The 20,013-nt window shown below is 32.0% G+C and overlaps 1 protein-coding gene across 6 annotated transcripts in view; it reads right to left on the bottom strand.

Moving 5' to 3' along the window:
• The window catches only part of LOC124531396 (RNA pseudouridylate synthase domain-containing protein 2-like), a 444,799-nt gene that overhangs the window by 107,989 nt on the left and 316,797 nt on the right, over nt 1–20,013 (bottom strand). The window contains exon 2 of one of the 6 annotated variants that reach the window (XM_047105970.1): nt 7,771–7,865. The exons of the other annotated variants lie outside the window; for them this stretch is intronic. The gene's annotated coding sequence lies outside the window, so the exon portion shown is untranslated. The remainder of the gene's footprint in view (nt 1–7,770; nt 7,866–20,013) is intronic. 6 annotated transcript variants of the gene reach the window in all.

The following is a 20,013-nucleotide window of genomic DNA, read 5'->3' on the forward strand; positions in this document are numbered from 1 at the left end:
AAGATTTTGTTAATTTCACGCGGGTAAAAACGCACGTTCGGTTAGTGTTTTATATAATTAATTATGAATCAACTAAGTGGCTTTTATATCGACTTACTGAGAAGTTACTTTATCACAATTTCGTCATCGGTACACCCGACGTCTAAGTGTTATTATTTTATATAAAAAATAATATATGTAATTATTTTCGAACACGAACTTTAAAGATTTAACATATCTCGGAGATCATTACCGGTAATTTTCCAGAATCTGTATGGATCATTAAGTTTCTACTCAAGGCTGCAGTCGAGTAATTGCTTATTGCTTGGAAGCTTCAAACCTTGGGCTAGTAAGGGTATGTATACATTTAGTTCAACGTATTGTTTTTTTATAGATGTCACTGGAATATCCTATTGAATTATTATTGTTGATATAGATGTAATAATGAGTGAGTATTATATAATCTCCTAATCTACCAGTAGGAAGGAAATCCGATACGACCGGAGTTATCAGGCGTATGACTAATAGCTTTGCGTGCTTTCCAAGGCACGAGATTACAACCAATTCATAGCCCCGGACTATAACTGAGAATTATTTGACAAAAACGCCAATAACTTTCGATTCAAACGTAATGATTTATGATCTGCAGCTGAAAAGGCTTAGCACTAAACCGAAGTTGCAATATCGTAGGCAAAAAGGACTAAAGTCACAAGACTATTAATTTGAAATAAGTAAGTTTGTAAGTTAATATCAAATAATATTTGCTAATGTGAAAACATCTTTACAATAAACACAGCTCCAAGTGATTTTTAATTGCTTCGAGCCAAACATAAAATAAAGTATGTGCTAATGCGACTAAAAATGATCCTTATTATAAACGATCGAAGGCATTTAATTGCTCGCTGTGAACGACCCAAAAAAACGTAGCATAAATAAACATATGATGTAAAAAATGCAATGTATTTGAGGCAACAATTCCAAACGAGTTGGGTTCAAATCCACTGGTCTACTGTGTCGAGGCCTAATTTGATTACGTTGCAAATTAACTTTCTGCTTCAGTGGCTCATAGCGACATGTGATAAGAGATATCAGTTACGAATATATGTATATCTATATTCAGATCCTATTTAGGACTTGCTCAGGATTTCAAGTTGCTTCGATAGGCACTTTGCCTTAGAAGTACTGATGCATCAATAACATGGCCATCTCTCAGTATTCGGTTTAGTCAACGAGGGTTACAGTGCTATAACATACCCAAATATTACGCAATTAAATGAGAAGTACCTGGTAGTATGGATAAGCTAGACAAGAAGGGCACATACAATTTGATTACTTAAATATTTCGCAATCAAACGATTAACCTCTACATTTACCATTAAAATAAACGTTCTACGTCTTACACACACAAGGAATACGGTAACGAGGTCACACACACGTGAAGAGTAAGGGTCATCAGATTTAGATAAAAAATAACACGCGACCTCCGATTCGAAATACTTTCAGTGTGATATATCTAGAATGACATGAATGTTTCTTTTAATTTAATTCACTTCGCTATATCATCCAAGGCACTCCAATAGATCACATACGGAAATTTTACCAAAGATTCTGCTGAACTATTCTAGCTTGCTGTACAAGAACGTGATCGATTTCGGTATCCCGGTATATAATGTGTGTGATCAAACACATATACTCTGCTCTTTATGTCAAAGCCTTCTTGTAATGTACAGACAGGCCATCTAGAACGATCGGAGACAGAACAGTAGCTAACACCTTCTCGTGATTGGTTAGAAGAGGGCCTGTTAACTCCACAAACTTCTCGATATTAGTTCAAAGCTGGATTCTTGATATTAGCAACATCACAGCTAAGCAATAAACAAAATATCGAAAATTTGCGCACATGCAAAAAAAATATGCTTCTCAAGATTGGACGAAATTTTCAATTAGATTAAATTCTTCAGGTAAAAACAAAATATGCAATTTTATGCAACAGGAATTCTATTTGTTTTTAATGTATTATATTTTTTTGTTCAAGGTTTAATTACAATTAAATTCAAGCATTATTCGTTATATCAGCAAGTTCATCTTGACTAATGGATGCGGAAGTTGAGGATATGTAAAAAATCCATAATAAATTGTACATTACCACTGCGGAGTCGAGGAATAATTACGTATTAACGTGTGTTCATTTGAAATAGCATATAAGTTCAGAAGGATTTTAATAATTATTATATTACTTGCACTACACGCCACTGATTCGACAGTAGTTAATTGAATAAATTATTGCGTATTCAGTATGAGTCGTTTGACGGATTCCAAAAATATATATGACTGAATATTATATAGTGCCATTTGTTGAACGTATTTTACATTTCAATATTATAAAAGAACTCAGTATACCTACTTTTTTAGTAATTTGCTTGTTTTGTTAAAAGTACTTTTAATTTCACACTTTTATGTACCATTAATATAAAATCAAAGGTTTAACGATTTCATTTCGTGTGTCCTTTCAATTAAGTGTTATGATTATTATAATAGTTGATGTCGCTTCCGACGTTTTACGATCGTATTCTGCGGTGACATATGAGTTTTTTGAGAAGTTATCAATGTTTACTAACCTAAGAAAAATAAGAGAACTCAATTTTAGCGTCAGCTTATTTTGTTGGTAATTCATTATGTCGATAAGACTTTTATCAAATATGAAGATACTGACGATATACTTTTGGTAAATATATGTCGCGACACTTTCTTGGGTTGCTCTTTACTTATTTGTGTCAAATATTCCACCGACACGCATTAGAACAGCGTGGTGAAATATGTTCCAAAAAACTTCTCCTCAAAAGGAGGCCTTAGCCCAGCAGTGGGAAATTTACAAGCTGTTGATGTTTACTCTTTTAGGGTGCAGTACTGTTAAAATATATTTTTATTTTATAAATTACTTCCTCTTGATATTGTCAAAAACGACTTCTTACTTACCTTTGAAATGTAAATATAAATAACACAATTTCGTTCCAATCCTTTAAAGAGCCTATATACATATATTAGGGCTAAAAAATATATTTGAATATAGTAAAATGAGCCTTATGATTATGCAAACGTTATGAAAAAATGTTAATATTTCATTACGAGTATGAAAATTTACTCAGTGTCGAGTTCATGGTATAATTCTCCCACATAGTAGCTAACGAGCGTATTAAATCAAGTAGGCAGGTGTGGAATCGCCTTAAACGGCAGACGGCAGCTGAGTGGCTGTCTGATCATCAGAACAGAGAGAAATGGAAATGACATCAATCAAATGACTAACGACTTTCCGACGATGCTGTAATCGCTTTAGCTCGACTTTCAATTACTTTTTTTTTATCGTCCGTAGTTGTGTCGCGATATTGCGGCTTCGTAGCTGTACTACTTTTATTTTTTTCAAATTTACAGACAGTATGTTTGTTAAGACTGAAAATTGTATATTATATGATTCATGTATATGATATAATATTATTTAGTAATCGATCATCTTTAATATGAAGCTGTTTAAACATTAATTTAATGTTGGACAATACATGTATCAGTAAAATATATTGACAAAAAAATACATAAATTGTTTTTTCGTATTTTTTGATTAGTTAAATTCGATATATTTATATATTTTATATATTTATATATTTTATATTTATATATATATTATAATTATATATTATAATTTATATATTTTAAAACAAAAAATTAAATATTTATTAAATGTTGACTAGCTAACTTTGCTTGATATGTGTTACAGTAAAACCTTATTAGTGGTTGGTATTGTGTACAAAAGTTTAACTTGAGCTAACAGATTTGATAAAATTTGTAAAGTTTCAAACGAAAAAATCAAAGTTATTCAATAAAAAATTGTTTTGAAATATCTTTAAAATATAAAATGGTATACGTATATAATTAAATTTTGATTCTGTGGGATGGTTTATTTCTGTCCCCGTTACCATCAATGAGTGTTAGCATTTTTGAATTACTTCCTGCTCTGAGGGAACGCACTGACCACATGATTTATTTACACAATTAACCATGAAGTCTAGGATCTTATGGGATTATTATTGGACGGTCTGTGTATGTTCTTAGTTCAACGATTTATCCTTAGGAATAATTCATTTGAAATTCTATACTTCAAACTGGTAAACATAAATAGTTTTGTGAACGGACCGGTTCATGTGAGGCGTGCTTAATGCTTAACTTATCTTAGGAAATTATTTTAGAAAAATAAGTATAATATAATATAGTTCCGAGTTTTGATCTAAAGTATATTTAAAAAACTGCCCATATTGATTGGCAAATTAAAGTTTCAATTGTTATCGACAAAAAAAAAGAATCGGTTAGACAAATAGCCTGCTATTTCAAGTTTAAATATAGCGCCACTAACGATTTAGACAGCAGATTCTAAAAAGTAGAACAGGAAAACTCAGAATTACTAATTTTGTTTAAAAACAAAATACAATTCAACAGTTACTAAATCCACTTACTTTTATCATTTATGAACTATTTAAGTAATATCATCATTACATAATAAAACAAAGTCATCGCTGTCCGGGAAGGACGCGTCACATCGGGACGGATGTTTACTTAGATGCGGTTTTTTTTTAATAGATTGTTACTAGAGTAACCTTAGCCTTCATAATGTGTTATGACATTTGGTTCAATATCATAATTTATATCACATTATTATTGCATATTATGTATATAGCAGGAGCTATTGAATTTACTTTATTTTATACAATTATTATTGTAATTAATTGATCAATAATTTGTAAAACTGTAATTAATATTATTTTATATGGCATAGCATTTAATACTGGCATGTAACACTGTTTCTTATTTTAAATATGATTGAGCTGTCAATATAAAACAATTGGACGTTAGCGTGGCATTCTAATAAAATATAGGGACATTGAAGCATCATTGTTTAATTGTTTCAGCATCATAATTTTTTTTTTTTTTTTTTTTTTTTTTTTTTTTTTTTTTTTTGTACCAAGTGTCATGTTGTCCCAAATAAAAGTGTTCTTTCTTCTTCTTTCTTTCTTTCTTTCTGTAAAACGATAATATTATTTTGGCCATCCCGAACTACTGAAATTACAAGATATAATGATTCGAGAGGAAGGTATTTGTATATAATACATGGACAATATAGTAAAGAAACAAGAAAATCTGTAGTATATTTAGTATCAGCATTGCACCCGTGCTAAGCCGAGGCGGGTCGCTAGTTAATTAATATAGGAGATAAAATATATTTATCGACGAAGTTAAAAATATTTGTAGAATTCTTTAATAGTTGGAAACGAGTAGTTCGCCCGGGAAGTATTTATTTACTTTGTGGAGTCGGAATTTTAATTATATGCTAATTAACGGATCTCAATTACTAGTGAGTAGTAATAGTCTGTTAATGTCCTGCTGGTGAGTTACAGACCCTTCCCTGAGAGGGTATCGTTGTGTAAGCTACTCAAAGACATTACATCCTCTACTCCGTGATAGATTTTCATCCGCCATATGCAGGTTTTATCACAAAGTTTTTCTTCGCAACTAAGATAAATTATAAACTCAAATTTAGCATGATAATTCAGTGGCACTTAAAACGATTCGAACTCAGTCATTTACTAAGATTCGAGTCTCCTTACCATTGGGCCATCACGGATTATTATTTAGCATAACACAATAAACATAGTATTTATTTAGATTGGTATTTCATACTTAATTTGAGTCATAATAATAATGATCAAAGGAGAGTTCTATATGAAATCATATAGGTATCATTTTCTGACATTTGAAAATCGTTTTCTTTGGTGAGTTTCGAATATATTTAATTGTTATTTTACAAATATTTGACGCAAAAGCTATTGATATATTAAAACGATACATTAGCAGGAAACATTAAGTAAATTTATTGAAAATCCTTCCATTTTAATTGCTACCGTGTAAATAAAATACTACCTAGTCAGTTTAATAGAATACTACCTAATTAAAATCTTTTAGGACTTGTAAGTTGCGGTTCTAACTTTAATAATTGCTCTTTTAATGGTTACGTACAGTTTTTATAGTCAATAGCTAGCCATCGAAATGTCCAGTTGGAGTTACGGGATACCTCACTGACTTGGCTCCTGTCTTCGTTTATTTTATAGCTATTAATAAACCTTTTCAATGGTTGTAGCTGAGTAAAATTATTTTCATGTACAATTAAATTATCCATTCACCACATAATAACACATAAACAAATTATAAACTGGTACATTAAAAAACTATTCCCTACGATAAATATGCCCATTTCACTTTAGCTTAGTTATTTTGTTCCTGTATAAAGGTAGTCGAGGTTTTCTGGCGATCTCGGTAAGAGATACTAACCATCACAACACCAATGGGCCACAGATTTTGGAAACTGAGATGGAATGTCATGTCACGCTGGTGAGAACCAGGGTGATATATACCCCACCCTTTAACTCGGAATACAGCATACATACTTAGTATTGCTATTTGGCGATAAAACATATAATGAATGGGGAAATGGGAATCATCGGTCTCATTGGTTGCTTATTACGTCATCGCTAGCTATCGATCATTCTAATTAATTTGAAATTAATTAATCTAACATTAAGCTAAATTTAAATAACTGTAATTTTCTATTTATTATATTCACACCTTAAAATTTAACATGACGTATTTTTTATCTTTGATTGTACTTACGTATCAAATACACGTTAATAATGATTATTTTTAATAGTAGAAAAAAAATTAAACAATTACTAATATGGTAAAATTTACCCGACCCACAATTGAGATTAAGGCTTATGACGTCATAACTCAAAGGATCAGAGTTTGAGTACGAGTCTTATCTCCCTACCCTTATTACACCAAGTTATTGAGGTTATAATGTATATTTTATCTGTGTATAATTTCACGTAAACAAAACAAAATTACGTAACTTCGAAAATAAATACAAAGTCATAATATTTTGTGTAACGGTCGAACGTAATTCGATAAAGCTTTTTGTTCAATTATTAAAGTCGAGCTTGAGCAATATGATATAGTAGGAAAATTAATTCGTAACAAGGGTATGTCAGCTACAGGCTCCGGTAACAGAAGTGTCCGTAAACTTGGTAGGAAGTTTTGACAGCGCACCTCTTAGCCGGTCTCTTGAAACCGTTTTCTAATTATTTAGACGTTTCAAGTTTAATCGTCCCTTTGATTTATTGATTTGAATGAATAAATTATTCGTAACAATTTTGTTAAGTGCTTAATATATTAAGGTTGGATTGTTTAGAAAACGTTCGAAGACATCATTTAATATTATTAATATTTTTTTGATAAACTCATATACTAAAGTATGTTTAGCGGGCTTGATAAAAACTAAATAAAATTATGCGTCTATAATTAATTACAGTTGAGCTAAAGCTTTTTGATTAATTAATATTCATTCAACCTTAATATTTGGTAAATCTTGCAAAGGGACTCTTAAGACAACATTGACAAAACTAGTTATACTACAGCCTCATATAATTATTGTTTAAGTAGTAATTAGTCAGTCAGTAAGAAATGCCTTACTCTGAAATTAAAATACCACGCAGTTATTCTAAAACGAAAACACAAGCAATTTCATCTGCAAATTATTCAGATAAAGATAACAATTTTAATTTAATTATTTTTCCAACTAATGAATAAAGATTAAATGCAGATAATGAACCGGTATTATTATCACATCCGATTGTAGAAGCGCATGACATCAAAGGCGAAGACGAAAAAAAAAATACTAATGATAGTACGTACGTAGGGCTTGATACAGATATGATATTAGCTGCAAATTTTTCTATTCCCAGCTGCAGTAACTCGTTTTAGACCCGACTTCTAGTCAATGAACTTACCTGTAAACATAAAAAAAGAAACATGTCAGTTTGTCCATAACATCTATGTGATAGTAATACATTGCCTCGAGCGAGATCGGGATTAAAGAAGCACGGAATGAATGGCGTATTACCGACTAACATTGTTTACAAATAATCGACACAGCTGTGGATAATTTCAGCCGTGTTAGATGATTTTACTTTGTTTTGTAATATTACGTCTTACTATGTAATATCAACTTACTATTTAATGTTTCAACGAGATATAAGTACGTGTGATTTTTGTATAACATAAACAATGTTTTAAATTTTTTTTAGGGCTAGTAAATCTTTTACATCATGTATTCGTATACGGCCAAATAGTAAAATCCCTTCTTTTTACCCATTTCATATCGAAAACAAACAGTGATGATTCTTTATGTATATATACATGTTACACATAACAAAAGAAAATCGTGGTTTTTTTTTAAATACCTTGAAACAGTATAATTTATTTATAATACTACCAATTGCGCAGGTCAAAGTATTGACAGACGTCAAATAAAGTATTTCACTCATCCTTTAAACCAAGAAGACAACATAACCTATTTTTGGTTTGGTTAGATTAATGGAAGGTACTGGCAAAAGGGTCAACTGATGATCACTAGTGACCATAATTACAGCGTTGGCAGAAATATTATTATTCCTTAAATTGCCAATACGCTACCAACCTTGGGAACTAAGATGTTATGTCCCCTGTTTCCTTCAAACCGGAACACAACAATAGCTACTCAGACGGGCTTGCTCCCTACCACCAAATAAAGACCTCTAAGTCAGTTTAAAAAGTACTACTGACAATGACAATAATTAATATTGTTATTTAATGTAACGCGAAATAAAACACGTCAAATCATTATTGCTGGTAAGATTTTCATTGAAAGGCGAAATTGATCACCAAAAGAATAATTGAAAGAAAATCTTTTAATCGTCTCTATATCTAACTGTGAGTTTATCATCACCAAAGACAATAGTGTCAAGGTAGACCCAACTAGCTCTCGAGACTAACTCGTTGTGAGCTTAACTCGTAGTAAAAGTTAGTAACCCGAGCTTTAGGTATTTTAGGAAACGGTTTTCTGTTTCCAGACGTACTTTAGAACACCATCTATTGTTACACGTACTACAAGTTCTGAAGAATTATCTCTACATGTTATTTTGTATTTTATTTACGACAGAGCGTTCGAAACAAAGAATAATTTAAAGCAGAGAATTCGAAAATCGTATGAAATGTAAATAAAATTTAATATTGAATTTTAAACGAAAAAGTGTCTTATATCAGGCAGTAGCTACGATAAAATGCCACATTTTATTCCGAGATGGATGAAATTCCTCGTAACGACGGTAGCGGCAAATTGGTAAAAAAAATCCCATAGACGTTCACACGCTCCCAAGTTAATATAAAGATGCCAAAGAATTCGCTATTGACAGACCATTTAAATTGGCCAACCAATGTAAAGGAATGAAATGAGTGAAGGCTGTGGATACGTAAGTACTTAGGTGAATAGAGCCGAGATGGCCCAATGGTGAGAACGCGTGTGTCTTAACTGATGATTGCAGGTTCAAACACAGGCAAGCACCAATGAATATTCATATGCTTAATTTATGTTTATTATTCATCTCGCGCTAGGCAGCAAGAAAAACATCGTGAAGAAACCTGTATGTGTCTAATTTCATAGAAATTCTGCCACATGTTAATTCCATCAAACCGCATTGGAACAGCAGATTATGTTCGGAAAACCTCTTCAAACGGAGAGGTAGCTTTAGCTCAGCAGTGGGAAATTTACAGGCTATCGCTGTAGGTGAATACGCGTGTAAAATTATTCCCACAAGAAGTCGATATGGAGAAAATGATATACGACTCTTACGAAATGAGAAGAGGTAATAAAGTTTCACATCAAACCGGTTAATGTGTCGATTTAATACATTCTTAAAGTCGTGCGATTTGTTTATTGATCGTCAACTTGATTATTCCGCTAACATATAAATATAAACAATAAATCAGTTTATAAGATACGAGTAAAACTCCATACAATACTTTAATAACCATTCGACAACACCATCTAAACATTTCATATTTGTGTGTCCATAAATATTTTATGAGAATATTGACGCGACTTTCGTTCAAACACTTTGATTCTTGAACACTAACTGGTTTTGCAGGGTTAATAATAAGCGTTAGTAAGCGACATTCGTTGCTACTCTTCATTATAATTAATGAGAATGTTCAGCTGAGAATGAACTTAGGTCCATTATTTACTATTAATAATTCACCGTTATTAAAAACATCATTTACAACAGTTACAATTGACACAAAAGTCATAACAGCTGTTATTCAGACATAAAGTAATTGTCAGTTTTCGTGACAATTATTTTTTAAGAAACAGACATTTTTTAACAAACTTTTTAATTTTTCGAATAAATTTAAACGGTAAAGATTCATAACTGTCTTCATTTCGTAGAAATAATATGACGTGAAGTAGTAAACTAAGAACAAATACAAAGTTAGCTGTGACACTAATTTGTAAGCCAAAATGTAATCAACAATAAGATATTCCGACAAAGACAGATGAATTTGAACAAATACTCGAACTGTCGGGGAAAATCAAATCCTTCACTTGGCAGACAGACTCGTCGTTGCTGAGCCAAATGGGTCATATTATTATACAAGAAATTGTTACAAGACGAAACACGCTACCGCGGCATGAAAACTAAAAACACTAAAACTAAACTGAACTTATTTAATCACCTTCCGAATCAATACATTATATAAAAAAAAACTAGCACTCCGCCCCGGCGTCGCATGGTAGATGATATGACATCACAGTGGAAACTTCTACAATTATCAGTGTTACTTTACTACATTGTCCATGTATCATATACAAAAACCTTCCTCTCGAATCACTCTATCCATATAAAAAACCGGCTCAAAATCCATTGCGTAGTCTTAAAGATCTAAACATACATAGGGATATAAGAACAGAGAAAGCGACATTGTTTTATACTGTGTAGTGAAGATAGATAAATAAGCTGACAAAGACGAGAATTGACTATTAAATTATTCGTACGTTACAAAAAACAAAAGCGTTAAATTCATTTCGACCTCTAATTTTTAATAAATTGCTCGAGAAAATCTTATCGTAATATATGTCGCTGCTGTATTTTTGTTTGTCCTCAGCTATAAACTTTTCTTTTACAACTACTATCTCTCACGTCAAATGTGCAAAAATATATAACAATAAGATGCATGAGACGAGGCAGCGAGCCAACTGCACGAAAGATATTACATGGGCTTACACGTGTTGGTAAAATATTTATGCAGATCTGCACGGCAGACAATTATATTATGCAAAATGCTGGTTCGTCTTTATAAATTCTTTACGATTTGTTATCATTAAAATCTCACAATGTTGATTCATTAAAGATTAAAATCAACACACTACCAATGATTCATTTCCAAGCATACGAAATAACTAAATAAATCTCACTATTGAAACTCACGAATTCCTTCTTCGAGATTGGATTTAATGTAAAAAAATGGTCTTTAATGAAAGTAGCTACGAAACTAATCATGAAAGATAAATGTAGTCACTAGAAATAATTTCAATTTATTAATATTTATGTATAACGAGACATTGTTATGCAGCCAAAAACATAATACACCGGGTGTTCTGTACAATCTTGGATACAGGCTGTATTACAATCGGGCGGCTTATAACCGATGGAATGGTGTATTTGCATGGAGGGTTTTCATTTAGGTCTTTTACGAGGGTCAAAGACTTATGACGAAAATAAAACTGAAACGCTATAGTCTTTGACATGCAATAGTAACAATGACTTTATTCGATGAGAGAATACCAATTCTGTTGATTCTCTGATGATCGACTTTCCCAGACATCAATTTATTTAAAAGATTGTAGTAAGTACATCTAAATAAAAACAATTGCATAAACCTGTTTGGTAACTTACAGAGTTTTTCGGCATAATTTGAAATGCGATAATTTTAAATAGACGAAGCAAAAAGAAAGCAAATGCCACGATGATAAACATATCAATTGTTCAGTGATAAATGTTCAAGTCGAATTGGAGAAGCAGTATGAATGGAATGAAGATAATGATGGCATACAAAATTACTGAGCGACATTAATTTTAAAAACAATGCGGAAAAGAACCGTATCGGTTGGTTCTAAAATTTGTCAATACCTTTTTGACCTGTTTAATGTCAGGCAATTTATAGAGTACTTAATTTATTACGTCATTAAATGATTGGATTCCAATTTCAAATATCTCAGTACACAGAACAACTCTTGCAGAATGAAATAATAGTATTATATTATTAAATCTGATTCACTATATTGGAGATTTGTAGTCGCGTAGAGTATTAAAAAAATAGAGCTACAATTTATTAAGCAATAGAATTTAAAATATTAGAAAGCACAATGATTTAGATAATGGAATGTAAGATAATTTTAATATTGAATCAAATGCACTACATTGGCGATTCCGAGGATTGAATATCTACAGCTGCCATTTTAGTCTTATTGTACTGCACTAGTTAACCAAGCCAATGTAAACAGAATATTCACTGACGCAAAGCAAATCATGATCGGATATAAGTGTTCTAATTCTGCATAGCGATGCAAAGATGGATGATTATGAACGAACCCGATGGGATTACTTGGCTAAATGCCTATCATTGATATTTGAATACTGGTCTCAGTTAAATAAGAAACTTCATATAATATATTTACAATATTATAGAATAAAGAATGACTGGGAGAAGACAATAAAGTAAAAGAATCGTTTAAAATTTCACGTACGCAATGTGATTTAGACATAAAATATTCAAAAGAAAACTTTATAGAAAAAATAGCCGACGATGTCAACTGTTATAAAGAACAGGATAATAATATGATTTATTTTTCCGGTAAACAACGCAAATAGAGAATTGCAAAGTGGCTATTATAATAAATCGTGCCGACGTTTTGCAGATGTACCTACTCGTATAATGAATATGATAATTCATGAATTATGATAATATTTAATAGAAGACAATTATGTTGGATCACGAACGAGGTTAAGAGGTGAGATGCAAATATTAATGATAAGTTAAGAAATCATTATAATTTGACGTAATATTTATTGATAATTACGAAAGGCACGTGATTTGAATGAGTTTAAATCACCCAAAGCGGTGATAAAATCATTAGCAGTTTTTAACAAAATTTTAATGAAATTGTTTGAATATCGATTCACTAATTTGTTATTAGTAAAGTTGATTTTTCTGAGTAATGGTCACTAACTCACCTTCACCTATTCAGTTACCAAATTGTAATGCTCCTAATTGCTGTTTTTCCGTATACGGGATAAGTAAGCTTGTGCGTGTAATTATAGCGTTAATTACACTTACAAAGAAATAAAATGATATCTGTGACAGCATACACAGTTGACGAAGTATATTGACGAATATGAGGTCTTTATGATTTAATTCGGTTACGGCAACAATTTTTAAGAAATAATAAATATCTATCTGGTGTAAGTATATATTTCCACCAACCCGCATTGGAACAGCGTGGTGGAATATGTTCCAAGACCTCTCCTTAATGGGAGGGGAGGCCTTAGCTCAGCAGTGGGAAATTTACAGGCTGTTACTTTGTAAGTATATATGCGCAAAGTCTTACACTATACATTTAGTTTTATAATCCTCTGGACTGATAACTCAGAAGAAAACTCAAACCGAAGAAAGTTCTAGACCCAAACCTTTGCGTGATGTCCAAGGCATGATAAAATGTCAGAGTCAACAACTCTGACATTTTATCGACGGAAAACCCTGATTACTATATAACCAACCCAGGACTCCCAACTACTGAACATTTACTGTTTTTTCTAGAACTATTGGTAGCTTTATATTTCATTGAACAAATTTTGTCATAGAGGATTGCCCCCAAGTGACCTGTCTCAGCTCAACGGGATCCTTTCTAATTAAAATTAACAAGTTTCCATAGCTAATTAATGAAAAGTCCCTAAAAAGGGTCATTTACGTAAAAAAAAAATCAACTGTCAACAAATTAGCAAATCATTTATTCCCATTAAAGAGAGAGAAATAAAGAAAGATTCTTTGCACGAGAAAAAGACGTTCAATACAAATAAAGTTAGTCGAGTTAGAGTGTACAAAGGCGACCTTATTGCTTTAAACAATCTTTAACTGACAACCTGATAAAGATGTAAATAAGGAATCGTGTGCAAAATATATGTGCAGTAGCTATAATTAAATCTGTAAAACGATACTATAATACTGTGACAATTACATGACGTAATTTAATGAAAATATATATCAGACTTTCTTTTTCACCCACTGGCTGACCCTGGTTTTAAGGGGTTATTGTAAATTTTTGGGATAAGGAGAAACGACATAGAGTATATCTAAAACCTACTATGAGCCCTTAACGCCAGCGCAAACCTGTGGGAGAAAACTAACCTCAAAATATTGAAGCTATTATTTTAACAATAACCCAGACACATTTTAATACTGTAGCGAAAAATATTTTTATTGTTTTTAATATTTTCGACGTTTCAATATTTATACGCGTGCATTTCAATTTGATTTTACATTTCATCCTATAAAATAAACAGCGAAACGAAATATTTTCGATACAAAGTTATTATATTAAATGACCCAATAAATATAAAAGATAAATACAATATGATAAATAGATCTATGACAATATTTTTTGGACATAATCTGATTTTTCAAGTTAAAAGTGACACTGACTCGAAAGCCTCCAATTATTAATATAATGCTGATCGCCCAGTGGTTAAAACGCATGCATCTTAACTGATGATTGCAGGTTCAAATCCAGGCCAGCACAACTATGTGGTAGTGCATTCATGTGCTTAATCTGTGTCTATAATTCATTTCGTGCTCGGTGGTGAAAGGAAATATCGTGAGGAAACTTGCATATATCTAATTTAATAGAAATTCTACCTCTTGTGTGTTCCACCAACACGCATTGAAACAGCATGGTCGAATATGTTCCAAACCTTCTCCTCAAAAGGAAGAGGAGGTCTTAGCCCCGTAATGGGAAATTTAGAGGCTGTTGTTGTATTTGGCATTTAAGTTCGGAATATTCACATTGATATTCTTAGTATGTGATATTATGTCAAGAGGTTAAACACAAAGTAAACAAGCAGTTAAACTGTAAATCGGACAAGAGTTAGCACACATCGAACCGAATGTTTATATCCATGCAATGTGTACGGACGATGTGACGATATTGATTCACGTCGAATTACACGTAGCTCATTACTCATTCCGTTAACGCAGGACCGTTCGACCAACACAATCAGACCAAATAAACTCGTCGAGGTGAAGCTCCATTCGTCTGTATATGATCGTATTTTGCGACCAACGGTAGCAGCGATAAGCCGTAAACTTTCGACAGACGATCGAAGTGATCAGATTAAAGATGCACACACGACCGATTCGACAATTCGCTCGAACAGGCCACGATTTACGATACCGGTATCAATACCACCTACGAAAACCGTTTAAATCTGTCACAGAATTTCATAAAATTATTATAAATGACGACCTCCGTGGTCGAGTGGTGTGTACACGGTTTTCATGGATACGCCACTCTAAGGTCCTGGGTTCGATTCCCAGCCGAGTCGATGAAGAAGATTTATTAGTTTTCTATTTCGTCTTGGGTCTGGGTGTATGTGGTATCTTTGTTACTTCTGATTTTCCGCAACACAAGTGCTTTATCTACTTACATTGGGATCAGAGTAATGTATGTGATGTTGTCCAATATTTATTCATTTATAAAACAAGAATTCGTTCAGTAATACGACAAAAGATCAGATTTAATCAAATTGTTTTCATATTCATCGACTATATAAAGCATTGTCAAAATCATATATGTGAATCCAAATCGAATCAATTTTTATATTGTACAACTATTGCTTCATAGCATGCAGAATATAAAGTGTTATTTTCGCAATAAAGTCGGTGTAAAAATTTAACTCATACAAATTCTGCTACTTTTACTGCTGCCGTTACAAAATATTATGGCCTTGAAACTTTCAATGTTGTATGTTTGTTCGGATCGAATAAATTACTCAATATTGTGTATCTTTAGTAAATTAATGTGTCTGATATATCATCTATAAATAGATACCGGAATATTCAGTGAAATTGCTGGAGTATAAATGCATATATCCAAAGTCAAATTTACTTATCTGACTAAATGCATAGCGCTCATTTATCCTACAATTTCATTTCTTATTAATAGAATATTATGTAATATCTTGATTGTTTATTTGCAAGTAAATTTATAATGTCATTAATATTAAATTAAAAAAAAAGGGCAAATATTATTCTTTTTAAATTGAAATTAGAACGTAATATTTCATAATATCTTTTAAACCATAAGTCACAGAAAACATATGAATAATTAAAATTAGTTATCATTTGAGTAAAACACATGAAATTATTTAATCAACAGAAACTAATAAAAATAAAAACAAAAATTGAGAAAATAAAGAAAGGCATTAAGAAACACAAACGTACTATATTAAGATGTTCACATGTTAATTGAAATCAGAGCCCGCACACATCCACTCGGCTTATTATTTAATGTATGCCATTAAATAATAAGCCGAGTGGATGTGACGTCATTCAAGGTCGCACATAGCGTAAAGAAAGCGACGAAGTGGGGTCGTATGCGTACGCGCAGACGCTTACGTAACATCGCGTAATAACTGACGTTGACATTGATTATGAATGTAGTAAAATTATGATGTTCATATTTTAACTTTAGAACGAGATTAAAACTACAAACGGTTTTATTACTATTTCTTGGATCAATGGAGGGATGACCTTTTTATTCTGGCGTATATAACACATAAAACATTTTGTTTATGATGATGGCCTTTATATACGTATTTAACTGTTGGACGATGTGGAAATATTTTACAAGATCAATTAAGTTTCAATTTAAATATTAAATTGATATGTTTCATCAAAGTGTCCTTGTATCTCCTGTGATATTCTTTAGATTTAATATATAATTAAAATCACTTTGGCGCCAATTTCATCTATTGTTCCTCTTACGATATCGTCTGGCCATCGAGCTGGTCATCTGCCAAATGTCCGTTGTTCTATTCTTGGCTAAAGTGTTACTATCGTCGCACAGTTTGGCTAACTATCTAAGAACCTTCAGTAAGACATATATTATCATTTATACGATCGATTTTCGAGAACCAATGTCGATCTATATCGACCCATAGTGATGTAAAAATAACGAAATATTCAAACAACTAAAACTGCAAAACTTGGTATATACTTTTAAAGATACGCAAAAGTCTTCAATCTATATTATTTTAATATTATAAATGTGAAAGTAGCTCTGTCTGGGTGCCGCTCTTTCACGACCAAACCGCTGAAACGAATTTGATGAAATTTGGTATGAAGCCAACTTCATCTCCAAGAAAGGACATAGGCTACTTTTTTGTCTCACACATGACAACCAACACTCTAAAAAGCGAACAAAGCTGCGGGCAACAACAAGCATTATATTATAAAACTTTAAAACATTTAGCAAATGAAATCACATGATTTAATTTGCCGATATCTCGAATAACAATTCAAGAAATTATTCAAATATCAAATAAATCAAATCTTGATGACGATAGCGGCGATTTGAATCCTAAATAACATTCCGACATGTAAAAACACATCAATCGGCATCCGTAAAAGCGTGAGGCTGCTCGACAAAGCGCACGCGCATCTATTTGTGTTCGTCGTAAAACGTCGGCTTGATTTGATCAGACACTTGTACTTCAAAAAGCGGTATCGAGGTCGAACTAGTGGCATTCAATAAATATTGTTATTACATTCACAGAGCGTTGCATGTTGTTTGTGAATATATAAATTAATATTGGACCATCACATATATTACTATGATCCCAATGTAAGTAGCTAAAGCACTTGTGTTATGGAAAATCAGAAGTAACAACGCACCACCACACCACAAGCACCCAGACCCAAGATAACATAAGAAACTAATGAATTTTCTACATCGACTCGAAACCCGGGAATCAAACCCGGTACCTCGTAGTGGCGTACCCATGAAAACCGATATACACACTACTCGACTACGGAGGTCGTCATATGATTCGTACGTCAATAACAAAAGGAATAAAAGATTCATCGGACTCTTAATGCAAGTAGCTGAACAACCATCGTTGAATTCCACCAAGTAAGAACGTTTTGTTTTGTTCCGGAGCTAAGGGTGAGTGAATCGGTATAATTATAGCCACAAGGGATACAACAACTTAGGTTTCACGGTTCACGGCGCATTAACACTGTACTGCATGCTTAATAACCCTGACATTGCTTACTTAGCAACAGATGGTTCGTTTGTATCTAACTAATTAGGAGAATACTTCAAAACAGTAAAATACCTATTCGAGATCCATTCGAAATTTTTAAAGTTATGAATATTCAGAATTATTGATAAAAAATTTGCAATTCCGAAATCATATTTGCATTATCGGAATCAAAGAAAAAACAGTCGCCGACGACCGATATCTTATTAATAAACCAGCTGTGCCTGCGACCTTATACGCGTTTGAATTTAACGAAAAGAAAAATATTATTGTACCCTAAGTTACTCCCTATTATATCTGCTAGTGAAAGTCCCGTCAAAATCGGTCCACCCGTTCCAGAGATTAGCCGGAAAAAACATTGTAAAAAATGTTATTTAGTTATGTGTACCGTGTATGATACATACATAAGCAGTGCGTATAAAAGGACTATTTTAATATTACAAACAGACATTTCAATTTAATTATATGTATGTATAGAAATTATAGATTATTCAATGTACAGATAAGAAAGATTAAATCGTTACTTCCAGAATGCTTAATTGAAAGAGTATTTTAAAAAAATCTAAAACTATAGTTCATCCAAAGACTTAAGACATTTTTTGCTCGAAGTTGGGCAATAAATTCTGATCAAGAACGGCTATAACTTTTTTGTTCTGATTCAATTAAATCATAGTATATCGATCGTGAAACGCTCGAAGGCATTTAAAGCTCGAGGTTTGAATTAATTCTATAAGATAAAAAATATGAAAAATTTAATTACCTTACTTCTAAAATTACAAATATTGCCAAAAATTTCTTTCTCGGCATAAATTGCTTTTCTGGAATCACAATTTCCGGGATAAAATATTTCATCATCGTCATGTGTAAGTCGTACAAATTTTAAAATTGAAATTATAAATAATATTATAAAAATAAGTATGGCTATCCGTCGCTCTTTCACGACCAAACCTATGTGTCGAATTTTGATGAAACTCCAACGAAGGACATAGGTTACATTTTTGATCACTCATGACAGCCAACCCTCTAAAACATGAGCGAAGCCACGGGCGACAACTATTATAATAAAAATGATACGTAATTATAATAATAACATAAGACGTGATATATATTAAAAATATAACGAAGGTTACTCAACATATAAAAAAAAGTTTCAACAACCTTTTAAAAAAATTATATAATTCAAATACATAGACGAATTATAAATAACAATAGTTTATATTGACACGTCAGCTAATGGTCGTTTTGCGTGTTACGAATACGGAGCGAATTATTTTTTGTAGTGCGGTCGTATCAAGGGAACTAAGTGGGGGTTTAAGCAGATAATGTTATTCTTAAGTTATGTTATGTACTTTTTGTTTATTTTCAACCAACTTCTAAAAAAGTTCTATTTTCCCCTTTTTCAAATATTTTACGTGTCGATTTTTCAGGAAAACCCAACCATATTTTATAGTGTTCCATTTAGCATATGATATTAGGATAAAATATGTATAATATTCTCCCTTTAAAGTTGAAATTTTCTAAATTTATTTCGCGAAAAAGTTGCAAAATCAAGATTTCTCTATTTGGTACGTTTATCTATGCATTGATAGTCATACATATATAATATATATTACGGATGTAATAACTGTGATTGATCAATCGCTGGATGACGCCGAATTAAATTCCAAAGTCGAAGAGTAACGTGTTTACAATGCTAATAAATATAATAATTTAATAGCTTATACTTAGCTATCGGTCTCATAATTCA

The sequence above is a fragment of the Vanessa cardui genome, chromosome 7 (genome assembly GCF_905220365.1).
Source record: "Vanessa cardui chromosome 7, ilVanCard2.1, whole genome shotgun sequence".
NCBI lineage: Eukaryota > Metazoa > Arthropoda > Insecta > Lepidoptera > Nymphalidae > Vanessa > Vanessa cardui.